At 36.1% G+C, this 25560-nt stretch overlaps 1 protein-coding gene across 1 annotated transcript in view; it reads right to left on the reverse strand.

Moving 5' to 3' along the window:
* Positions 1-12498: 12498 nt before the first annotated feature.
* The window catches only part of LOC150089251 (acetylcholine receptor subunit alpha-1-A-like), a 152788-nt gene continuing 139726 nt past the window's right edge, over positions 12499-25560 (reverse strand). The window contains exon 7 of the mRNA XM_090390405.1: positions 12499-12515. The gene's annotated coding sequence lies outside the window, so the exon portion shown is untranslated. The remainder of the gene's footprint in view (positions 12516-25560) is intronic.

Genomic DNA, 25560 nt, shown 5'->3' on the forward strand with positions numbered 1-25560 from the left:
AATTTAGTATGAAATTAAACTGCTATAAAATTTGGCATTATATATTTCACACACTGATATTATTGCATAACAATTCTCATTAAGATGGTTGCCACAAACTAATTTAGAATGGCTGAATAAGAAAAAAAAAATCCTTTTTAATCTTTCATCTGTAAAATAATTTAATATTTTAATCTACTTTTTTTATGATAAAAAGAAATCACCAGTGTGTTAAAATTTATAAAAAAGAAAGTTAAATTTAGCAAATATTTTTACTTTTATGTATATAATTTCAATTATTTTAACTACGACTAGAGTTTAAGAACGTTATCACTCTGTGTAAATTTAGACTCAGATGAATAGTATTATTTGCACTATAAATTATACTTTAGGTATTATTTTATAAATGAATAGATATATTGCTGTTAAGGAGTTGGAGGGGATCAGTGGCAGTCAGATACTGAAAGATGAATATTCTGAAATTGTAAAACTAATTTCAATTTATGTGTAAAAGAAAGTGGAATATTTTTATATTTCATACCAGTATAAACAGGTAAAACAAGTCACTTTTTTTTTTTTCTCATTACACAATTTTTATTGTACAAATGTTCAAATGGTTTCATCAGTTCTGTAAACGTATTAGCTAATTTGTAGCTAATTGTGTTAATTTGTTAAAAGCTAAACTGGCCTTTTTTTATTCACATAAAATGTACATTCCTGGTACTGGGTGTACATATGTTAATATTAAATTTATATTGTATCAGACATCAGTAAGTGGAATAATAGAAGAAAATATTTATATGTAATACAATTTTCACTTGCCACTTAAAATTGTTTGATCAGCTCATACTCCTAATTCTAACTAGGTTATGAAGGTAGCATATGGATTTTTTTTTTTTTTTTTTAAAGTAAAACTTTAGCTTTGTTTTGCTTGAATTCCTTTAACTTGTTCCAATACCTTGAGGTATTGGTAATATAATAAAAAGTAATTGCTTAGATGAACTTAAGTATACTGCATCAAAATATTGAGCATAACATACAGAACAGTTTGAATTGTCTTAGGTTTAGTGTGGCACTTTTTTTTTTTTTTAATTCTTCTTAATTGTTGATTCAGTATTTGCATGCATCTCAATCCATTAAAGCATGCATTTGCAGGGTTTGTTTTTTTTTTTTTTTTTTTTTGGGTCCAAGGGCCATATTAAGAATTAAACTAATTTTTTTTTTTGCCAGAAACGTAACCCAGCACCACAACGGTAGTGTTATAAATTGCTTTAGGATCAAATGTTTTAAGAGATTTTGTCATTTGTTTGGAGAGGTACGTGTTTGAATCCTGTGAGGTTGGAGGAATTCTAAAAGTGCATTCAACTGAAGCGGTAGCTAGCTGATTTCAGGTGGAGGGAGTAGGTGTTCTGTGAATTATTGCAGATTTTTCAGCCGAAATGATATGAATATCAGTCCATGAACCACTTCTACATACAATGCAGTATGTAGAAGTTGTTCATGCAGTATGGATGTAGATGCTACATCCACGTACTATATAATTATAGTACATGAATGTAAAATGATTTATATAGTATATCTAATGTACTATATAAATCATAAAACAATAACAAAAAGTCGAGTGAACACCAGCTGTCTCTGTAAAATATCAATTTCAAGAAAAGGTGCCAGTTTTAATTTGCCTGGTAATGGAGGTGAATTCCTTTTCACCTAATCCCTATTTGGCATAATAAAGTATGCTTTCCATTCCCTCTAACAGAGAACAACTAAATATGTTCATATGTGTATAATGTGAATTACATAAACAAAATTTTACTGGCAATTAGGCCGTAAATTAAGACAGTTGTGCAGATTCGGTTTAAGTACAGTGTATTTGCAGGCAAAAATTTTCCTCTATTATGTTTACTATAAAACATTGTGCAGTGCCATAACAATTAATAAATTCTCTTCTTTTTTTTTTTTTTTTTTTAACTTTAGAGCTGATCATTTATTACTGTTTGTTTTATCAGTAAATAAATATTAATCTCTCAGTTTTGTTTATTTTTCATAAGAATGCTTCAACTCTAGTTGAATAAATAAGAAATACCTACCTTCATTCTCATTAGAAGCAGAGTTCTATTGAGACAGAAAAGAAATAAACTTAAATATCAGTTGTTGTTTATTGGTGGAAAATGGAAATTATTGAAAAATATATAGTAGCATAATTTGGATGTGCTAGTATACATAATGGCAGGTCGTTAAGATTTAGGCAGCTAAATGCCTTTGAGGTATCGGTATGGGATATTTACATGTGTTCAGTAGTTCGTTTTGGTGAATAAAAAACCCAAGCTTTTGGAAGAAAACTATTCAGTCCTTTCCTAAACCTGATTAAGTCAGTCACATTATATAAAAAAGTAAAGTGCAGCCATTATCAACCCACTGCAGGATGGAAGCCTCCTCAACAATTCATGCTGAGGGAAATGGACCATAATTTGCCATGCTGGTCCAGTGCGGGTTGGCAGATCGACCGTATTCAGCAGTCAGGGGCTTGAACCCAGGTCTACTCAAAGAGCGTGTGCTATTGCACTCCTGCTCCTGACCACTCGGCTATGGAGGCCATTGTATATAAAAAGCCATAATTAAAATTCGCATGCCATTTCCATGCAGTGTGGAGGGACAGCAGTCATAAGCATTGTGTTACCCACAACCACCTCAGGACAGAGATAAATAACAGAAAATATTAATACTGGAGAGCAGTTTTGATAGCTTTATATTTTACAGAAAATACTGTATAAGATCAATTTATTATCAAATTGATAGTTATGATTGATTACAGTTCAATCAAAACTGCTGAGCAGTCAAGGACCTGAAATAATTTAGCCACTTTAGTGAGAGATTATGTTATAAAGAACACATAACTCTGATAAAGCTACCAAACATAATATATGTATTGAAAACTGTGTGTAAGGAACAAATGGGACTACCAGCAGAAATGCTTTTAAAAAAAACAAAAACAAAAATGAACTCCCTTATATCACATGATATTCAATGGCACACATTCCATAGTTCCAGATACAATTAGTATTTGGAACTATGGAATTAAGAGTAGTCAAAGTTTAAGGGTGTACATTAGTTGCAGAGAAAAGGAGTTGGTAATCTGATCAAGAGATCTGAACAACATACTAACTATAATCAAAATTCTATCACTTACGATAACATTCATGAAAGTAGATAAAGCACAGAGCCGGGTTATGGTTCTCAGTAAAATAAGAGTAAGTAAAATGAAAGTTACAATGCAAATATATTAATTAATTAAAATAAAATAAAATTAATGTAGTTCTAAATGGAATGGCATGGCATAGCATAGATGGAGATTTGATTCTCCACCTATGCAAGTTTTGATTCTCTTAATTTTCAGTATTATCTATCAACCCTGGGCAGTTGGATGATGTCATAGACAATCTTATATTTAAGTAAAATTTGGGGACAAAAAAAATTAGTTCCTAACTTTCCTTTGTGGCTAGGTGAGACTTCTCTAATGTTTACTAAGCATCCCTAGCCAACAGAGATAAACAAACAAGTTGCTTAAAAATTAAACACTTTATATATGAATAATAAAACCAGATAAAAAAAATATACAGTATAAGCAAAGGAAGTGTTAAATATTTATATTACTTTTGCATTAAAATTTGCATGAATACATTAAACTAAGTTCTCGGTGACAATCATTTTGTCAATTGTTATGCAACCATTTGGAGATTGGATAAATTCTTGAAGGCCTCTTCAGTTAATGCTGTAATAAAGTGATCTCAGGCAAGGGAATAGTGTTTCTTTTGTGAGTTATTATAGGCTTTTAGCCTGCACATGAAAATTGGCCCGAGTGCGCGCGCGCACACACACCTATACAGATACAATATGACTTAAGATGCTGATGTGCCATAAAACTCACAAAAAACAATGCTAACTTTTAAGAAATTTTCACGTTCATTTCTTCTGAGCTAAATCTCTTATTCCCTATTATGTTTGATCCTCATATTTGCAGCAGTTGTGTAATTTTGTCTATTTGTTTTATTTATTTATTATTGTTTTTTTGACTAATGTATTGTTTTAATATTTTAAATTTAAGAAAACATTAAATCAAACATCCAAATGGGGGAGATTTTAATAAAAAAAACAAATAATAAATAACTATAATATCAGCCTGATTGTTATTATGAAAACCAGTTAAATCTATAGGGAAGGGATAAAATACCCTTTTCACAGATTATTTATTTTTATTTTATTTTTATAAAATTAAAATCAAATATAGCACTGTCCCACAGTGGTACCTACTTGAACAAATTAAACATAAAAGAACCAGTGATAGTAAAAAATAGTTTGTCATGTTAAGATGCAGGAAGATAATAAAAACCCTGCATATACATGACCCTTACCAATGACTTTTTTTTTTTTTCATTTAAAAGACATCTGAAACTAAAGTTAATTTATTTTATTTATTTATTTATTTTCTCAAAACAAGAACTGTAAGCATACCATGTAAGTCCCTTGAAATTTTCTTTTACTTTTATCAAATTAATCTGTGGAAGGTTCCAGGACCTGTATGACAATCGGATTGGTCCAGTATTATTATCAAGTTCGGAAACTGCTTGAGAAGAACTATAATAACTTGTGTGATAATAACATATATGAACTATAATAACCTGTGTGATAATAACATATATGAACTATAATAACCTGTGTTGGGATTGCTGTCTGGATGGATCTTCTAGAAGAGCCCAACTGCCACTGAGAGAGATCCAGTAGGTAGCTGGCTCTAGGTAATTCAGCAGCTCAGTCTGAACTGTGGAAGATCTTAAACACATGCAACTGTATTTGAAGGCCTAACTGAATAGGAAAATTTTAAGTGGAAAATATGGTGGCTGCATTCACAAACGTGTGCAAGAGAGAGAGCCCTCTCTGCAGATAGAGGGGGATGTATTACTGCTCAGCAGTAATACATCTCCATTTACAGGGGACAATAATAAATGGTTCATATGAAGCTCCTGAGTCCCTCATTGTAGTTAAAATACCCAGATTATATTTAGAAATTATGTTATATATATTTTGGCATCAGCAAAATTAGTTACGATTATGGATTGAAATAATAAAATATGTTTATTGCAGTGAAACCCCAAACATCTAATTGTAATTGTTCATTCTTACAGCAACTATCATAGATTTAGGTAACAAATGAAATACCGTTTTTTTTTTATTCCATTGGTTAATATTTGCCATTTACTAGAGCAGTGGCCTGTGACATGCCAGAACACTTCGTTGGTTCACTTGAGAAAGTCACTTAATTTTTTTACAAAAATAGTCTGTTTATTTTATAGATCTCGATAAGATTATGACAGTTCATATATGTATGTAATTTGTACAAATTATATATCATAATATAAGGATTGTTAAATGTACAGATAAAAATTTGTTTGAATTTGAATATTGACCCAATAACTAAAAACGTAGGATCAAATGGACAAAAACTGACCCAATATATATATATATACAGGCACTCCTTGACTTACGTACTTAATTGTTTTTTTTTTTTTTTTTTTATCAAGTCTGTTTTGTATGTAAGTCCAACTTCAGTCTTGTAAATGCTAAATACATGTACAGTACAACACAACTCACTGAGATTGTAATTGTATATCATAATATAAGGATTATATTATGATATACAATTACAATCCCCCAGTTATAACCCCCAAACTTCACCAGACCACATGCACAGTATTGTTTACAGCGTTTTATGATTTGTAATAGAGTTGAATGAGGCGGAAAAAACACACAATGAATAATAATGTATAGTATACAGTATTTATTCAAAAGTAATTTATTCTAATACCTGTAAACAGTACTGTATAGCATATAAACAAGATACAATATACAAGAACAAAAATAAACAAGAGTTTAATTTGCTCACATTATTTTTGGTGTTGATCACTGATTCTGGTGATCTGGGAGCAGATTGACTGGTCATGGTACCACCTGTGGATGCCATATGTTCACATCCACTTTCTTGAAAAACTGGATTTTAACCTGCACAGGTTTTCTTCTTCTTTTTGTAGATTAGTTTTTAGATGGAAATGGCACTGTTTACACCTGCTGCCACTTTGGTGAACCACTCAATGTTAGAATCTTTAAAGATGATAATGCTTTATCTATTAAAGAAAAAACTTCAGCTGGCTGCTTGCAGGTGATATTTTTTCAACAACTTCTTCCACTTCAGTGGCCTCCTGCTCTCCCTCTTTTTTTTTTTCTTCCAAAACTGCTTTTACGGTCATTCCACCCTCTCCTTCCGTTGCTGTTAAGGCTTCCTTAAAAGCTCTTTGTGTGCAATAAGCCTTGAATGTAGCAATAACTCCTGATCATTGGATGTAAGAGGGAGGTGGTATTGGGAGGCATACACCACCTTAACATTAGAATGAAAATCATCCAGGTGAGGTTGGTTGGTTATTGGACGTTTAATGGCGCATCAGCATCTAAGGCTATCGTGTGCCAACCAGGTGAGGTGAATAGCCAAGGGCATTGTCCAGTAATAACAGGATCTTGGTAGATTGTTTTCAGCACAGTACTTTTCTACCTGTGGTATGAAATGTTTGTGGAACCACTCCTTGAAGATTTTGAGAGTAACCCAGGCATTAGAGTTAGACATCCAGATAACTGGAAGTGAAGCCTTGGTAATGCCTTTGTGTGTGTGAAAACTCTTGGATTTTCTGCATGGCACACTAACAGTATTATGAGTTTGCAGTTGTTGGCAGCATTTCCCCCCAGCAGTTGAGTTAGCCAGCCCTTTGCTGCCATGTATCTGGGCATTTTCTTTTCCTGCTTCATAAATATATGTGCAATCAAGCATTTTTTTTTTTTTTTTCCAAAACAAGCCAATTTTGTCTACATTAAAGATCTGTCCTGCTTGTAATCTTAACAATAATGTTCTACAAGAACTCTGGATATTGTTTGGCAGCTTTCTCATCAGCACTAGCTGCCTTACCACTCATTTAATGTGTATCAGATTTGTTCATTGCCCTGAAGCATTGGAACCATCCATGACTTGCATTAAAGGTCTCTTCAGCAGCACTTTCACCATGTTTAACCCTTTGTCTTCAAAAAAAATTTTTGCTTTTTTTTGAATGAGCTGTAGGCTACAAGGCATTCATTTTCGTTGCTTACCTTTCAGCCATATACTTAAGTTTTTTTCATTTCCTCAATCACTGGACTTCTTTTCTTATTATTGTTGACTGCATTGTTACAGAATGCTTTACATGTTCAAGAATTCACTTTTTGTCTTGGAAAATTGTGTTCACGGTAGAGCAATCCAAGTCCAACTCGTGTTACATCAGCCTACTTCTAACCATTTTCCACTCATTTTACAATGTGTAGTTTTATTTCCATTGTAATAGAGTGGCATTTACCATCTGCTCTCACTTCTTTTTCTCTTTGGGGCCATGTTAGGGAAATAATATCTTTTGTAACAGGAAAAACACTGATTCTACTCTGAACAAAAACTAACAGATCAGGAATAGAAAAGCAGCAGCTGATGCAGTGTTATCATATACACAGCAGCTGATTTTGGTACTTCGTGCACATGGTTCAAAACTGTCTATATATTTTTGATATACTGTACAGCATTATTAATTTTGAGAAGCTTTGTATGTATTTACGAGTTGTACGTAAGTTGTTTGTACATAAGTAGAGGAATGCCTGTACTGTGTGTATATATATATATATATATATATATATATAAAAAAAAACACGATGACCACTGTTCATCAACTGTACTAGATCATTGTTTACAGTGTTGACTGCCACATTTTCAGCAACCAAGATTATTTTCTGACTGAATTCATTACACTGACACTGCAGATAATGAAATATAATTTTTTGTTTGAAGTTAAATTTCATTTCATGAATTATTGCATTCATTCTTAATAAGTTGTCCTAGAGAAAAATTATAACTCTGTATCTGACTATTACTGCGAGTAATTGCAGAAATATATGAAGCCCCAAGGTGGAGTTGTAATGAAATATTTATCAAAATTGTAAATTGAGTAAAATTTATATAATTTTTTCCCTGGTAAAGTACAAACTTGTAGAAGCTATTCTACTAATTTCGTAATCTGTTGGAAATGCCTATAATTGATCTTGTGCAACCTTATATATCTTACTAAGAGGTGTCATCTCTACCTTTCCTAATATGAGTACATTTCATATATGATATGATAGTTTCAAATATTAAAAAAACAAACTTAAAGACACTTTCTTCTTTATTCAAAATGCTCTACAACAATTAATTTAAATAGTATGTAAGTTACAATTATTGTCCAAGATTAATAATTTCATTTGAACAACAGTAATAAGAAAAAATACTAAATATTTCTTGGTTATTATGTCTAATAGGAATTTATATTCATCAAACAAGTGTAGGGAGTTTTTGTATAAATGAAATTCTTGTACAGTAAAATGTAATGCTTATTATAAAAATTTAAAAACAATAACACATTGTTACATTTTTTTCACAAATATTTCATTTTTAAACCTGTTAATTTTTACTCAGCTTAAAGGGAAACTAAATCTCATGAAATAACAAGCCTGCTCCTAGATATTAAAAGTTTCACAGAGCAAATAAATTATTCTTGTTTACTCTTTAATCTCTGCATTGTTAAGCATTACGTCTGAAACATACACAGATTGTTAATGTGGGATGTAGCTTCAGGGTTGTTCAGGACATGAAATATGAAACAAGTTTATATTAAAATGTCTCTGAATGGTTTTGGAGCTGTAGCAATTTGGATTTTAAAAAATGGCTATCGAGTTTTCAATAGTAAAAAATAACAAAATAAATAAGGATGAAGAGAGGCTTACCTAAAATGTTTATTCATACTATGTCCAGGCTTGATTAGTCTTATTTATTTTATTATGTTTCCATTTGAGACTCCATAACTGTTAAGAATCAGGTGAATTTTTAGGTCCTGAATCAATCCTGGAATTCCACTTGCTATGAAAAACATTGTGTGTGTGTGTGTGTGTGTTATTAGCCATATGGTGCAAGGAAGCCTGGGGCTTATGCTGCACCAGCCAAAAAAATTCCCGAGTTACCCAGAGAGAGAGACAGAGAGAGAGAGAGAGTAAAAAGGAATCGCCAAGAAAGAGAAGAATGATGATATCCAGCTCAGGACCCTGGGTGTGCCAAGCCCATCCTCACCAGATGTAAGCCGTGTGTGTGTGTGTGTGTGTGTGTGTACGAACTCATGGAGGAATTTGCTTTTACGCTTATGATATAAGAATTATTAAAATTTTCACCCATTCAGATAACATGGCTGATGATGCACTTTATGCATTTTTGCATTGGTTAAAGTGCACCAAAAATGCATCATTTTTGGTGCACTTTAACCAATTGTATTGTAAGGTTCCTAATATTCCTTTTTATGGTTTTCCTTCTATAAGCAAAAAATGTATTGCTTAGGGTTACTATTTTTTCCACTTCATATCTGGGAACAATGGATTTAATGATATATGCTTAGTTTCCATAAAGTATATGGAAACTAAGCATATACTATTCTGTATTTTTGGGACATAATTAATGAATGAAATTATTATTTCAATACAGTGCAACCTTGCTGTAACCCTCCCTCTTCATACCATGATTTCAGATATAACGTGGATATGATCATGTCGTCCAAAACAAATTATGAAAAAAAGCAGTGTTCAAAGAACTAGCAATTTCATATTGGAAACTGGAAAGAGTGAATACTGTATCTACTCTACATCCTACTACCATATTTCCAAGAGGGAAAATTAGCTAAAAATTGGTTGTATATTTGCTTGATGTATTTAGTTGCAGAGTAATTTTTATACATAATAGGACTCGTCAGAGACTAATTACTATAGACACCCAATTTTTTCCCTCAGCAATAGGAGTATAACAGTGCAATGCTAATTCAAAACAGCTACCTGTGGAGGGGAATGTGGCTACCGTTCATCTAGTGCATTACATTAGTTACATAGTGAATTTTTGTAAACAACAGCACACAATATCCTCTTTTTTTTTTTTTTTTGACTAGAAGATACACTTAGGATAGCAAAAACTACGAAGGGCTAAACCAGGCAAAAATATACACAAACTGACAAGTAATTTATGGAGAAATCATATGGCTTCACTTTGGTACCATGATAGACCTGACAATTTGGTTTTGATATTATTTTCTCAAAACATGGTAAATTCTAGGGCATTAAAAATAAACACATGGCAAAATTGGCAAAATTACGACTGAAGTAATGACCACCATAAGAAAAAATTATATAGTTGAAAAAAAAAAAACTTATATAAAGATTTAAGAGTGCAGTAAAACAAAATGCAGTATATTTCAAAAGTGTGGAATTCCAGAAGGAAGATCAACAGTTGGAAGAAGGAGGGAAGAAAAATTGCATTCATTTGTTAGACTCCATAGAAACTGAAGTAGCTCTCCAAAGAAAGGAAACTAGACATTGTGAAAACAGTGATATGGTACCTATGCTTATACAAGTGGTTTCTACAGAAATGTAGTGGAGTATTGATAAAGGGGGTAATTTTGAAAGCACGGGCACTTAAATTTCTAAGCTACTTGGTGGAGATGACACATTTAAAACTTCTGAAGAGTGGGTTTAGAGATGGAAGGCTTGTTATGGAATATCCCAAGTTAGTTTTGTTGGTGAATCTGCATTTGGTGACATTACAGCAGCAGGAAGCACTTCCTGAATTTCTGCATAATGTGATCCAAAGTGGCAAATTCACAGATGGGAACAGTTGTATGACTGTGGTGAAACAGCAGCATACTATGAACTTCTCTCCAAGTCACTGGTTATTAAAAAGGCACCCAACAAAACAGGCATGAAAAATAACAAAGATAAATTACTGTACTAACAAGGCTGGAAATCACAGACTAAAGCCATTGTGCATCAGTAAAAGTCAAAAGTTCCCAGTGTTTTTAGCACTTCAACATGAAATCTCTACCTGTGATTTATAAAAATAACTCCGATGTTTGGATAACGAATGATATTTTTGCTGAATAGTTTGTACTGTTGGTGAGATGACACTTATTTTCCAAAATACTTGTAAGGCCCTGTTACTGCTACAACACTGCCTGACTCATCCTCGGAAATTCAATTTCTAGAATTTCTGAAAACATTAACACTGAAAGAGTTTGCATATGATACTGGATTACTGAGTGAGAGAGTTGAAAACTGCTGGAAGAAATGAATCAGAAAAGATGAGATCACTAATAATAACTTTGAATTAGCAGCATTTTCAGAACAAGAAGCAAAGACTGCTTGTAATGTATTTAGTGTCAGTCTTGGAGCAGATGACCTGGCTGCTTGGATTTGGGGTAGATCAGAAGCTCAAGTTGCACATTACCAACAAGGAAGAAAATGCAGCCTCTGTGAACAGGTGGAAAGACATTTTACAAATGGAAAGTCAGTGATATAGGGAGTGACTCAGAAGATAATGTGGATGATTGTGTAAGGAAAAAGCAGCAGAAATTAACAAAATGCTTGAAAACATTAATGAAGTGATAGTGAACATCAATTATTGCATCTGGCCATTATTAAGAATTGTGTACCGAAAACACGCTATTGTCAGTTCCAGAAAACTAAATTAAATGATTATTTCAGAACAGATGCATAAAATGTAAGTCCATAACAGCATTGTGTATTAGTAGAATGTAAAGGGAATGACATAACCTTTAATACTTTGTCTTTTAGTCTGTACACTCGTAAAACATTAGTAAATAAAATATTTATTTACTAAGTAAAGTGAATTTATGTTAAAAAATAACTGGGAAAAAAATGGTAAAATTTTTTCAGCTATAACGCGCTTCGCTTATAACAGAAGTATTAGAGTTATTGCCTGACATCTACATTATATAGAGGTTGCACTGTATTAATTAATATAATTTTAATAATAATGATTATAAAATTATATGAAGTTGGCACTATCTTCGTTTGTTTAATTTAAACTGTTAAGTTAATCCAGTGGTCATAATGCTCATAGCAGAACAAACTCTTTTCCTTGGCAATGAGTTATCCAAGTATTCCACTAATTTCAAACAGATCACATCACCATACAGTTAATTGCTAAAGGGTTAATCTTCCAGTTGCATTATTTTCAAACAAATGTGTTTGAAAGTTATGAAATACCAAGGCAACTTCTGAATGCAAAGTTTATTCTTTTGTAAGCAAGAGTATTGGATTAAGTAGGCAGTTTAAATCATGCTGGCCTAATTACCATATAATTTCAGTAAGAGACTAATAGCAATTAGCTGTTGTGTAATAATTGATTTAAATAACAAAAATCAGTCATTTTTAAAATAAATCATAAATTCAGTTATTTAGAATCTTTAACTCCATTCATTGAAGACATTTACCAAAACCAGGTTATGCCATTATTGATGGTCAGACTAATGCAGCCATGGTAGTGGTGAATGAAAATGTCATTGATGACCATTTGAGAGACATCATGAAGTAACATGCAGAATACTAACCTGGAAAAAAAAAAGAGTAGTCTCAAATACGGTTTGTTTTTGCAGCCCTTGTGAGTTGCATTTCTAGAGAGACATTCTAAAAATCGGATATAAACTGTGATGTGCCATTGAATAAAACAGTACAGATAAGATTGTCAAAATAATACCATTAAAACACTAACTTTCAAAGGAAATCAACCTTTTGTACTGGAAGCCATTACTCAGCATATAGATTAAACAGGAAAATGGTAAGTCACAATTGAGAATCACAAAATTTCTTCTATATAAGTATGATGAAAAGGGCATTTCTGTGCATAAATAAATGGATTATTTTGGAAAAACTTGAAATTAACATTATAAATGAATCTGACATTTCAGTACGACTATACCTGCATTGCTGCTGAAGTTCTATTGGTTCAGGGACCTGGAAATACAAGGAAACAAAGGGTCTACCAAAAATAGGATTTTTTTTTTTATATATATATATCTGTCCTAAATACTGTCAAACTTGTCAGGGATGAAGGATGTAGAGAAACTGCTTCTCATTGGTGCCATAGGGGTGATGTCATTTGTCCACTGGGTGAAATGATGGGCCTTTTGCTTGGCTTCTAGTTGGACTGATCTCCTGAGCCAAGCCCTGTGATGGGTGTAGGGCTGTTGATGGATACTTCAGCTGTCATTGGGCAAAATCCGAGTGGTAGCATGTCCGTTGATCTGCTGACTTTGCAAAATCCGAGTGGTAGCATGTCCGTTGATCTGCTGACTTTGCCATAGAGCGATCCTGTTGGATAGTGGTTTGCAGTGGTATCCTATTGGACTGGGAGGCAGTGCTGACTGGAGAGTCAGGGGATTGCTGAACAAGTGTCAAAGGATGTAGAGATATCTCTCTGCCTATTTGTGTTTGAAGTGATCTGCTCCTTCATTCTTGAGCACAGCTTGTATAACTGGCATTCTACTTGGTACACTATTTTTGCTGTCTGGGTAGGTGTTGGTGTAGAATTTCTGCTGATCGGTTTTGTATTTTTGTTTCTGTAGCATGTTCAACATTATATCTGTGAAAAATCCTAACTCCACCAATGCCAGAATGTTAAGGAAAAATAATGGATAGAATATTGCTGCTCTGCCCCTCCTTGTGTTTGGAGAGTTGACATGAATTCATCAACCAGTTTTTTAATGATTCAGTTGAAACTGGAGTGTTCATTGTTAGCTGCTATGAGCTTGCATTGAGCGTAATGGCTGTGATTATGGAGTGGATGGGGATCAGATTCTTGAAGCTGGCATTTCACATTGTTATAATGGTTTGGTCTGAAGTGAAGATTAATGTCTTTGTCAGTGGGCTGTTAAACTTGTGTTAATGAAATTTCTTGTGTGCTGTCGATAGACTAGTAAAGGGAGAGATTGGCTGCTTTACATCTCCAAGAAAGAAGTCGTTTAGTTTTGTTGAGGAAAGGGTGAAATTATTCACGCCCCCTTTGTTATGGTTCCATACTGGTATATAATTGACAAAGCAAACCCATAACTTAGACGGGAGGCTTGATATGGGGGAACCCACCATTTACCCCCACACACTTGGGGGGAAATGGTGGGTTCCCCCATACCAAGCCCTTTCTAAGTGATTGATTCAACCCTTAGCATGATTGCAGACTAGTTTACTGTAAGCTTTATTGTTCATGGTAATCTATAATTATTCAATGCATTTTTATTTTTTCCACTAGTGTTATCAATTCATCTGATATCCATTTGAGTCCGGACTTTGAGCAGCATCTCTTAAGTTGGTATATAAAGCTTAGCAGCTTCTACAATTACTTTCGTGAATATTTCCCATTTGTATTTGGTAACAGCATCAGTTGGACCCAACAAAGAGAATTTAAAAGCATTAGCATTAGTAGAGGTGTATGATGCAAGAAAGCAAGTTTATGCAGCATCAGCCAAAAAAAAAACACTTCCACTTCACCCCTCCGTTCGTTCGAAATACCTGTCCAGCTGAGCCTTAAATTTATTTAGGCTATCAACTTCCACAACAAGGGATGAAGTCTGTTCCACCAACCAACTACCTGCTGGCTAAAGGAAAATTTCCGCACATCTATCCTACATCTGTCTTTTGTCAATTTGAATTTATGCCCTCTCAGGTGATTATTCTGAGCGAGCAAGAGGAAGAATCCCATCGGCACTGAGCATACTCAAACCATTCAAGGCTTTATACACCTCTATCAGATCACCTCGCCAGTGCCTAGTCTCCAGACACTAATTTGCAAAACTTAAGCCTTTCTTCGTAAGAGCAACCCTTTGTTCCATTCACTAATCTTGTTGCCCTTCTCTGTACTCGTTCCAGCAGCTCTACATCCTTCTCGAAATTAGGCCTCCAGACCTGTATACAGTACTCAAGGTGTGGCCTGACCATTGCCTTATACAAGGGAATAATCACCTCCTTATCCCTGCCAGAAAAATTCCCGTATATCACTGTCAAGACACCATGAGCTACTCCTGCAGCCCATCTTGCACAACCATCTCCAGGTCCCTCTCACTCTCCACCACTGTTAGTGCAGCACCACAGAGCCGATACGTCACTCCAGGGCCACTGTCTCCCACATGCAGCACCCTACACCCATCAGTGCCAAATCCCACCCCCAGCTCATCCGCCCAACCCCTTCAGACCCTGCTGCAGCAGCAGTGCACCGTCACTAGTGCCCTCAACAACCCCTGCACCGTCTGCAAACTTGGACACCAAGCCCGACATACCATCATCATCACTCACAAACACAGAAAAGCAAACTGTTCAAGACTTGCAATTGCCTTTACAAAAGCCATTCCTTTACGTGGACAGTAATTATATTTTTGAGAACATCCGACATATATGATCACTGTCATTTAGTGGTTCCTTTATCTGTAAATTCTTAATACGCAAAATCCCTGCATCCACAATAAAAGAGTGGCACCGTGTTTCCGATATACCAACAATACAAAGGGTACTAGGAAAGTTTTGCAATACAGCTTTGTTTATTTAATTTTTTCAAAGTAATTTCCTCTACATTCAATACATCTCTCCATCCTCCGAAACCAATCTTTAAACCAGTTCTGCCAAGTTTCACAAGGGAGTAAAGCACACTCGTTGTCCCAAGCCCGTAGAACGTCCTCATCACTGGAAAACCGCCTCCCTTTTAGCTTCATTTTCACATGCGGGAACAGTGCAAAGTCGCAGGGAGCAAGGTCTGGACTGTAGGGAGGGTGCTCCAGAAGTTTCAGTCCTGTCGTGGTCAAATATTCGGTGCAGGCTTTGGCGCGGTGTCCAGGTGTCCATTCTTGACTTTGGCCGCAGGTTCTTCATAGATCCAATGACTTTAGGCAGGCATTGTTCAGTATACCACTTAGCTGTGACTGTCTTCTGCGTGTCCAAAACGACATGTTCCACAATTCCACTCGATTTGAAAAATACAGCTATCATTTTCTTCTTTACAGATCGGGATTTTCTGACAATTACGGGTGTGTCGTCATCATCAAAGACCCAAACTTTGTTTTGAGCCTTGGTCGGCAGATCGTAATAGTACAGCCAAGTCTCGTCACCTGTCACGATGTTGTTCACATACCGAGATTGTCCCTTATCAAACTTTTTTAACATCTCCCGGCACCAGGTCACATGTTGTGTCATCTGCTCTTCAGTCAGTTGATGCGGCACCCAGAGAGAACAAAGTTTCTTCACGTGCAAATGATCTTGCAGAATCGAACGAATTGCTGGTGCATTTAGGCCCAAAGTATCCTCTATCTGTTGGTAGGTCACTCGCCTGTTTTCGTCAAGCATTTTCCTCACAGCAGTAACGTTTTCCTCCGTAACTGACGTTCGTGGCCTTCCCGGCCTCTCAGAATCCTCCAGAGTGAAATTTCCCCTTTGGAATTCTCTATACCACCTGAATATCGTTGTACGATGTGGACAATCATCATCTAGTGCAAGAGTCATTTCTTCTAAGCACTGGTCTATGGTTAAACCACGCACGAAATTATACAGCAAAACTGTCCTTATCTCATTTCGTGACCACGATGCCATCGCAAGCACTTTACGCTCTCACTACTAATGAATAACTGAGCCCATCGACTTGGCGCGGCGGCTACTATGCACGTATGAACATGTCTCAACATGCAGCAACAAGCAGCTTCCTATGATTCATTGTTGCGTCATATTGCAAAACTTTCCTAGTACCCTTTGTATTAGTAATGGCAAATGATACTAGAAAGAAAGCTTACAGAGCATCAACAAAAGAACTTCCCATATCATCTATCCATCTGCTCTAACAGCTTGGCTAATTCTTCCTTGAATTATTCCAACTACTCACTCCCACAACACCAAATGAAAGTTTGTTCCAACAGTCAACTACCTGCTAGGCAAAAGCAAATATACACCCATCTGTTCTGCAGCCATCTTATCTTAACTTGAATTTATGCCTCCTCATGCATAGTCTAATCAAGAGGGGGACATGCCATTGGCATTGAGCTTACTCAATCTATGCAAAGCCTTAAAACACCTCAATCAGATCTCCTTGCAGGTGCCTAGTCTGAAGGTTCTGTTTGCAAGACTTTCTTGGTAAGAGCATGCCTTTGTTTATTCACCATTATAGTTGCTTTCCTTTGTACCAGTTTTCCAAAAGATCCACATTGTTCCTAAACCTAAAATGAGGATGCTATGTATCCCAATGATTGCCTTATACAATGGGAATCGCATCATTAACCCTGCTGGTAAATTTTTTATATCGCTGACAAAACACCAAAAGTAACCCATCTCTACTGCTCAGAGAACTTAATGTCTGAATGCACATTTAACTCCTAGATCTTTGCATTCTCTACTACCCTGAATTTGGTGCCCCACAGTTTGCATTATTTTGGAATGTGTTACCCAATGTTACACTTCAGTTACTACTTGTCAGTGCATAATTTTTCAATATCTTGTTGTAGTAGCATACCTTGATTGCTATCATTAACCACCCTGCCAACCTTCATTTCACCTGTAGACTCAGACAAAAAGCCTGATATGCATTCATCGGTATCATTAATAAATATAGAAAGCAACAATGGTTCCAGCACTGAACTGTGGGGAATTCCACTAATAACTAGTCCAAGAAGAGCAGTGCCCATTGATAACAACTATTTGTCTTTTCCCAATCAGGCATCCCTCTGCCCTTACCAGTAACTTGACACTAATGTTGCACTACTCTGATTTGGACAGCAGTCTTTTATGTCAAACAGCATCCAAGGTTTTTCTGAATTCCTTGCTGTATAACTGCATTCCTGTCTAGTCTATATGATCTTGTATTATTTCTTTAACCAGTTCCTTTGCACCCATTCCAAAGGTGCAGAACAGGTGAAAAGTAATAGTAAAGGTGAAAATAATGGCGACTGTTAATTTCCCGGGAACGGAAGTCAAGCCAACAGGTGTGGAATTACTCATTTCGCCCTTGTATTCTCCTTTTGTGAAATGGGGATACATTCACACATCTGCAGTCCATAGGACCTCCTGAATCCAATGATACTCTCATAATTATGCCAAATTGTTTGCTTACAGCTTTTTCTGCCTCCATTAATATAATTAATTTAGAATTTAGATCCCCATTTCTCCAGATGCCTTTTTTACGTTTAGCTTCAATTTCTCTTCCACCATCCTCTCATTTATCACCATCATTTAGATGCCAGGTTACAATCTGATACCCTTATGACACCCATCCCTAAAAAATTTCTCCTGTGAATGTAGATGCCAAATATTTATTCAGTTTGTCAGAAACTTGATGAGCAGTATCAACATTTAAAAAATGCATAACTAGCAGTCCAATATGATTCATCCCCTTTATGCTGGTGTTTACTTAGCTAAGGATTTTGCAGATTTTCTTTGCCAGAAATTTCTCACAATCTGCTTTAGCATGCCTAACCACCTTTTTGACTTGATTTCAGACTAGATTATATCTACACTAGGTGTCTGTATCACTTGATAATTTTATTGCATCACACTTTTTTTTTTCTCTGCACGAGTCTCATCAGTTCAACTAACAGCCATTCAGATCTAAGCCTTGAACAACCCCAGGGGTTCACATCTGGTGAGTATGGGCTTGGCACACCCAGGGTCCTGAGCTGGATATCATCATTCTTCTCTTTCTTGGTGATTCCCTTCTACTTTTCTCTCTCTCTCTCTCAGGATTTTTTTTTTTTGGCTGGTGTAGCATAAGCCTCAGGCTTCCTTGCACCATATAGCTAATAATAATAATAATATCCTATAGTTTATTCATAAAACTTTGTAGGTTCTACAATTACCTTCCTGATGCTTCCCATTTTAATTTGCTGTTCATAGTATCATAGGTTAGTCCCGCTGCATAGAACTTAAATTCTGAGACCACTATAGGTCAATTTTACAAAAGAAAGCCCTTACCGTTGCCCTTCACAGTAGTTTGTCTTTAAGTAAATCTGATATAAGTAAACTGTGATTAGCAGTTCTTTTATCTGCAGATTGTTATTGAACAGAGTTGCTGCTGATAATCAGATCTAGAGTATTGCATTCTCTTGTTACCTCTCTAACATGCCAGTGTAGAAAATATTCATCCAGTAAATTCACAATATCTCGACTTTGTGGGCGACTTGTCAATATCTGGAAAGTTTATCCCATTACAAGACATACTAATTTATTGGCCTACTGTTTGTCTGTACATTTGTTCATTATACTCATCACAGTCATTAGGCCTATAATACACTCTTACCCTCAATTTTGTTTTCTCAGTGTTTATGCCACCACAAACTGACTGAATACTGCACTGGCCACCCGTGCCAACTGGAGACACTGCCTTTTTGTGTGCATTTTAATGAAAAGCATAACTGCTCACCCCTCCTGTCCTTTCTGTACGCATTGTATTCCTCAAATTTAAATTCTTCATCCGTTATGTCTGAGTGGTACCATGTCTCTGATATCTCTATACTGGCTTGGCTTCATTTAATGACTTAAACAGTGCTTCATGAAATTTATTTATTCTGCTCCTAGCATTAAGTGTAACGAAGTATACATACATCTGTTTTTACCCTTAGTAACCCAAGCAGAACTCATTATTTGCTTGTTCCATGAGGATCTCCAGCTGGCCTTGATATCCCTGATACCTTGCTTTCCAGGCTGCTGCATGTTCCAATAGAAGCAGCACAAGAATCACTTACTCCTCTGCCTGCAGCTGTTGTTAATATGTTATTCGGTGTATTCCCCCAAAGTTAGTTTTCCAACCCACCTAATACCGCCTTGATATGATCAGCAAGTATTCTTGCATCCTTTCTATTTAAGTGCATCCCGACCTTGTAAAAGCAATTTCTCCAGTTGTCAAGCACGAGCCAATATTTGATGATGTAACCAATTCTTTAAATTCATCATGTTCCTAACGTTAGTGTAGTAGTAAATAAATATGTACCTGTTTTGCTCTTAGTTGCTGTAATGCCGCCCATATAATTGTTTGTTCCATATGGACCGCTGTGAGACTGATAAATTCTCAGCTCACGACGATCGGGTAAACCGATCGTCGTGATCCCTATTCGATTAATAAAACCGATGTTTAGGATGTTGGGGCTAAATTGTCGAAAAACCAGTTTCAATTAGAACCCGCGATGATTAACCAAGCGAAAGCCAAACCAAAAGTATTGAGGAGGAGATGTGAGCAAGCCAATGAGAAGACAAAAAGTCTATGACTAATAGAAGCTTACTTTCGCTCTTAACAGGGGATTGTAAAGGGGGGAGAGTCAGCGAGAACTTGGGTCCCGCGCTAACGACAATAAGCAAAAAAGAAGGTTTATGTTGATAGCGAAACCAGGCACACACCGGGCTATGACGCAGACTTAGGTAACTAAAAGAACAGTCCTCTGTTATATTTACGACTTTCTCCACTGTCATTGGGAGGGAGCGAAGAATTCCTCTTTGTTGAGTAAACAGCGAAGAAAAAAGTTAAAGGGGGAAAGTAGCACCGTAGCGAGAGATATAAGGGTAGACTGAGGCCCAAAGGAGGACACACACACACAGAGGAGACACAGATGAGAGTTGGCTCTTCGTAGACGAACATCGAGTCGGAAGATAGCAGAGCAGCGAGAGACAAAGGCAGAGAAGAAGCAGAGCGGCCACCAAGCACAAATTGCCCGAAAACCAGTAGAGGACCCCGCTTAGATTACGCTGGAGGGAAGGAGGCCGTATAACTGAATTCCAGGAGCGAGCGAATTAACCGGTAAGCCATATTATTCGTGCGAATGTAGCAATCAAAAACCGAAACTAAACTGATAACCTTTTCAATGCTTCTTTCCTAACCACAAATAAATTACATGTTAACACAATGTAGATTAAATGACTATAATGCTCCCACAGACATCCGAAAATTCCCATCCTGATGTCCATGAGAAAAGTGCAGTGCAATCGGGCATGATCAAGCACTGAGTCCCAGAGAAGGATGAAGGATGCACCGAGATATAACCAGCCATGAAATGAAGCCACACCCACCCGCGTTAAGTCTCGGAACATAAGTAGTATCAAAAATGTCTATGAGCATTCTGGACGTTTAATCTAGGATGATCTAGAACACTACAAAAGGTAAGAATTGTGAAGGATCGATGTTGCAAGTTAAATACAGGATTTCCATGAAGAGCAGAATGTACTAGTTTACTACCTGATCCACACATTTGACATTATGAAATGTAACTAATGCCTGAATGCCACAATTTAAACTGATCACCTAAGTAGAGTGCAAGTGTTGTATATTTAGTTTGTTTTGTGTTAATAAATATTGTTATGTGTTTCACCAAGTCTCATCCTCTCTGCCTATATCCAATCACACCAGCGCAGGTAAGAACCAACTAAGTTAAGTTATATGCGGGAGATTGGGTCGACACACTGCGATTGCCCAATCCTTTAACACAACGCTAATCCTTTGCTGCAGTCACAGGGGTTATATAACTTCTGGAGACCGAGGGCGGGGATTTTGTCCTAAGAGATTGCGAGTTAGAGCGACTAGACGGAAAAAGGGCGTCGCCCCACAGAAACGAGAGGAAGTAAGATGGCGCCTTGAAGCGAGCAAGAAAGCCAACCCAAACAAGAAGTGCCACGTAACCAAAGAAGAGAGGGCCATCCACAAATTGACACCGCGACGCCCTACACCGCCACCAGCAGGCCTTGTAATCTTCCACATTTTTTTCCAGGCTTCTGCATGTACATACAGAAGTGGAAAAATTAAATTTGCTTCAGCTTACAGCTGCCATTAAATTATTAGTCTGTATATACCCTGAAACTAGTAGTTTTTTATTTTTTTATTTTGAACAGTCTGGATGACTTACTTAGCATTAGTTGAGGCATATGATGCAAGAAAACAAGCTTATATAGCATCAGCCAAAAAAAAAAAAAAAAACCCTTCCCATTTCACCCATCCAGTCACTCCAAATGTTTGTCTAGTTCACCCTTAAATTTATTTAAGCTATCAACTTCCACATAAACAGATGGAAGTCTGTTCCAGCAATCAACTACCCGCTGGCTAAAGGCAAACTTCTGCACATCTATTCTACAACTGTCTTTCCTTGATTTAAATCTATGCCCCCTCAGGTTCTTAATCTGAGCAAGCGGACGTATCCTGTCTTGTTTCAACATGTCTGAAAAAGTACAATGGGTCCAAATATTCTTGACATAACCCTCGCTTAGGTATAAGTATTATCAAAGATTTAAAAGAATTTGGTTGGTTAAAGACAAAAACAGCAGGTTTAAATTTTAATAGAGTGAAGTACATACATTTAGAGTAGACTCCAACTGGAGTTGGAAATTTTAGGGTGCCATATGAGAATCTCTGTGGGAAATATATTATGGAGGAGGATGACAAGCGAGTTGACAGGTTTTGCACAGCTAATGAAGGAAGAATGATTAGTTACAGATTATCATGCAACACTGCCACATATGGCAGTTCAATCCTGTCAACGTTCACTTAAAACTTCCATATTTGCTGTGGAATAGCATTTTTGGCAGTTGTACTATACTGCATATTAAACAGTTGTACTATACTGCAGCAATCTTGTATGTTGTAAGCCAGTCATTGTTAACATAACAGATTGGTTATTTGGCATTACATTACTTCCAGGTAGAGCTGTTGCCACGCACTGCTCATTGTGCTATTATGTGATGGTAAGTGAATATGTATGGATATATTTGATATACAATTTATATTAAATTTAAATATTTTCTCTCATTGCTGATGACACTACAGGGAAAGCCCTCAATGTTTGTAGATAATTTAAGTATGTAAGATGGTAAATAATTGAGACCATGTAATGCTAGAATGACTTAGAACAAATTTTAAGCTTTCGATTATTTTTATCCTGAAATAGTTGTCTTGTAGCTGAATCCAAATTTGAAGTCAGATATTGCATAGCATCCATACATTTAGAAATAAATTCGTTACACTTATTTTAATGAAATTTTGACAATATTCCAATAAACAGTGTAAAATAAAATTGGTTTTTTTTTTGTTTTACTTGCATTTTCTTTTGTAATGATAATTAGCCTCTCTGATCAATGTCCAACTATAGTCTATCAGGATACTAATCTTCAACCTTCCTTGTTAATGATCCTCTGTAGTAATATTGATGAAAATGTTCACCATGCTAATCATTAATGTGTCCAAGGTAATTTGGGAAAAAATTCTAAATGGAATGGAAGAAGTGTATTTTTAGAGGCATAATGCAAGAAAAATTTTCGTAGGTTTGTAATAACTTCTGAATCAGGATTTTATAGTTGTGTGCGCTGATGATGACAAAAAAATTTTCACAAAACTTTCTTCGGTGATTTTCAACCTCCTAGTTCCAAAGGATTTAACACATTTAAAATGTTCACCTTTCAGTAATTCTCATCTGCATACTGATGAATACACCTTCCTTAATTTTGGCATCAGTAATGTGTGTGTGTGTGTGTGTGTGTGTGGGAACTAGTTTTAAATGTTGAAACGCCATCTCCATTGCTTTAAGGAACGGCTTTAAGTATTGCCCATACTTGCTTATGTTTCAAGATATCCCATTTCTAGCAAACATAGCAGCAGGGCACCTGAGAGGTGCTAATTTTATTTTTTAAAATTTTGGAAAATATTTTAGGTTATTTTTGAATTCTACTTGAACAATGCTGTTATTTCATCTTTTCTTAAGATTGCAGTAGTTATTGTATATACATCAAGTATTAAAAAAATAAAAATTTTAAACAGTTTTATATATCATTTATTTAAAAAAAAAAAAAAAAGCTGTTTTCCAATTTGAAACTGTTTAGTGCGCAAAATGTCATTCATGCACATTTAGCATTAGTAGAGGCATACGAGGGCTCACATCTGGTGAGTATGGGCTTGGCACACCCAGGGTCCTGAGCTGGATATCATCATTCTTCTCTTTCTTGGTGATTCCTTTCTACTTTTGACTCTCTCTCTCTCTCTCTCTCTCACACACACACACACACACACACACACACAGGGTTACTCGGGAACTTTTTTTTTTTTTCCTGGTGCAGCATAAGCCTCAGGCTTCCTTGCATCATACGGATATTAATAATAATAATAATGATGATGCAAGAAAGCAAGCTTATACAGCATCAGGCAAAAAAAAACCCATTTCACCCATCCATTCGTTCCAAATGTTTGTCTAGTTCTGCCTTGAATTTATTTAAGCTGTCAGCTTCTACGACGACAGATGGAAGTATGTTCCAACAATCAACCACCCACTGGCTAAAGGCAAATTTTTGACATCTATTCTACAACTGTCTTTCCTCAATTTGAATTTGTCCCCTCAGGCGATCAATATGGGCAAGAGGAAGAATCCCATCAGCACTGAGCTAGTTGAGATCATTCAAGGCCTTATACACCTCAATCATTACTTTGCAGGTGCCTAGTCACAAGACACTGTTATTTTCACAACTTAAGCCTTTCTTCATAAGCACAACCCTTGGTTCTATTTACTAATCTTGTTGCCCTTCTCTGTACTCGTTCCAGCAGCTCTACATCCTTCCACTGTAAACAGGTCTGGAGGCATCTCCAGACCTGTATACAGTACTTAAGGTGTGGCCTGACCATTGCCTTATACAAGGGAATAATCACCACCTTATCCTTGCTAGAAAAATTCCTGTACATCATTGACAAGACACCATGAGCTACTCTTGCAGGCTGTCTGCACTGATCAGAAAACTTCATATCTCACTGCACAATTACCCCCCAGGTCCATTTCATTATCTATCACCATGAGTGTACTACCACACAGTTGATACGTTACTCTGGAGTTACTGCTACTCATATGCAGTACTTTACATTTGTCAATGTTAAACTTCAGTTGCCACCTCTCAGCCCATCTGCTCAACTTTTCTAGATTGTGTTGCAGTAGCATACTGTCATTAACAACCCTGCCAACCTTCGTATCGTCTGCAAACTTGGACATTAAGCCTGATATACCTTCATCAATATCATTGATAAATATAGAAAACAATGGGCCCAACATGGACCCCTGGGGGACACCACTAATAACATTAGTGCTCGAAGAACAGTGTCCATTGTTCTTCGAGCACTAATGGACACTGTTCTTCGAGCACTAATGTTATTAGTGCTCGAAGAACAGTGTCCATTGATTACCACTGTCTTCTCCCACTGAACCATCCCTTTATCCATAGCAACAATTTGCCCTTAATGCCATACTGCTCCAATTTGTACAGTAGTCTTCCATGTGCAACAGTATCAAACGCTTTCCTAAGATCCAAGTATATGATATCAAAATTATTTTTTGCATCCAGTTCATATATTTCTGCTTATGTATATAAATACAGTAAGACCCCATATCTGTGGAGGATACGTTCCAAGACCTCCCGTGGATGGCAGAAACAGCGGATATAGGCGAACACCTGCTGACCCCATATATAACACGATTTTCTTGAACATACATACATATAATAAAGTTTAATTAATAAATTAAACACACAGTAAGACATTACCAACATTAAATACGGTAATAATAAAGTACAGCAGGCTCTCAATTTACTGGGATTGGATTAACCGGGACACTTCAAGACTCCAAATTT

This window comes from Mastigoproctus giganteus, chromosome 2 (assembly GCF_048544385.1).
Source record: "Mastigoproctus giganteus isolate SK-2022 chromosome 2, ASM4854438v1, whole genome shotgun sequence".
Taxonomy (NCBI): domain Eukaryota; kingdom Metazoa; phylum Arthropoda; class Arachnida; order Uropygi; family Thelyphonidae; genus Mastigoproctus; species Mastigoproctus giganteus.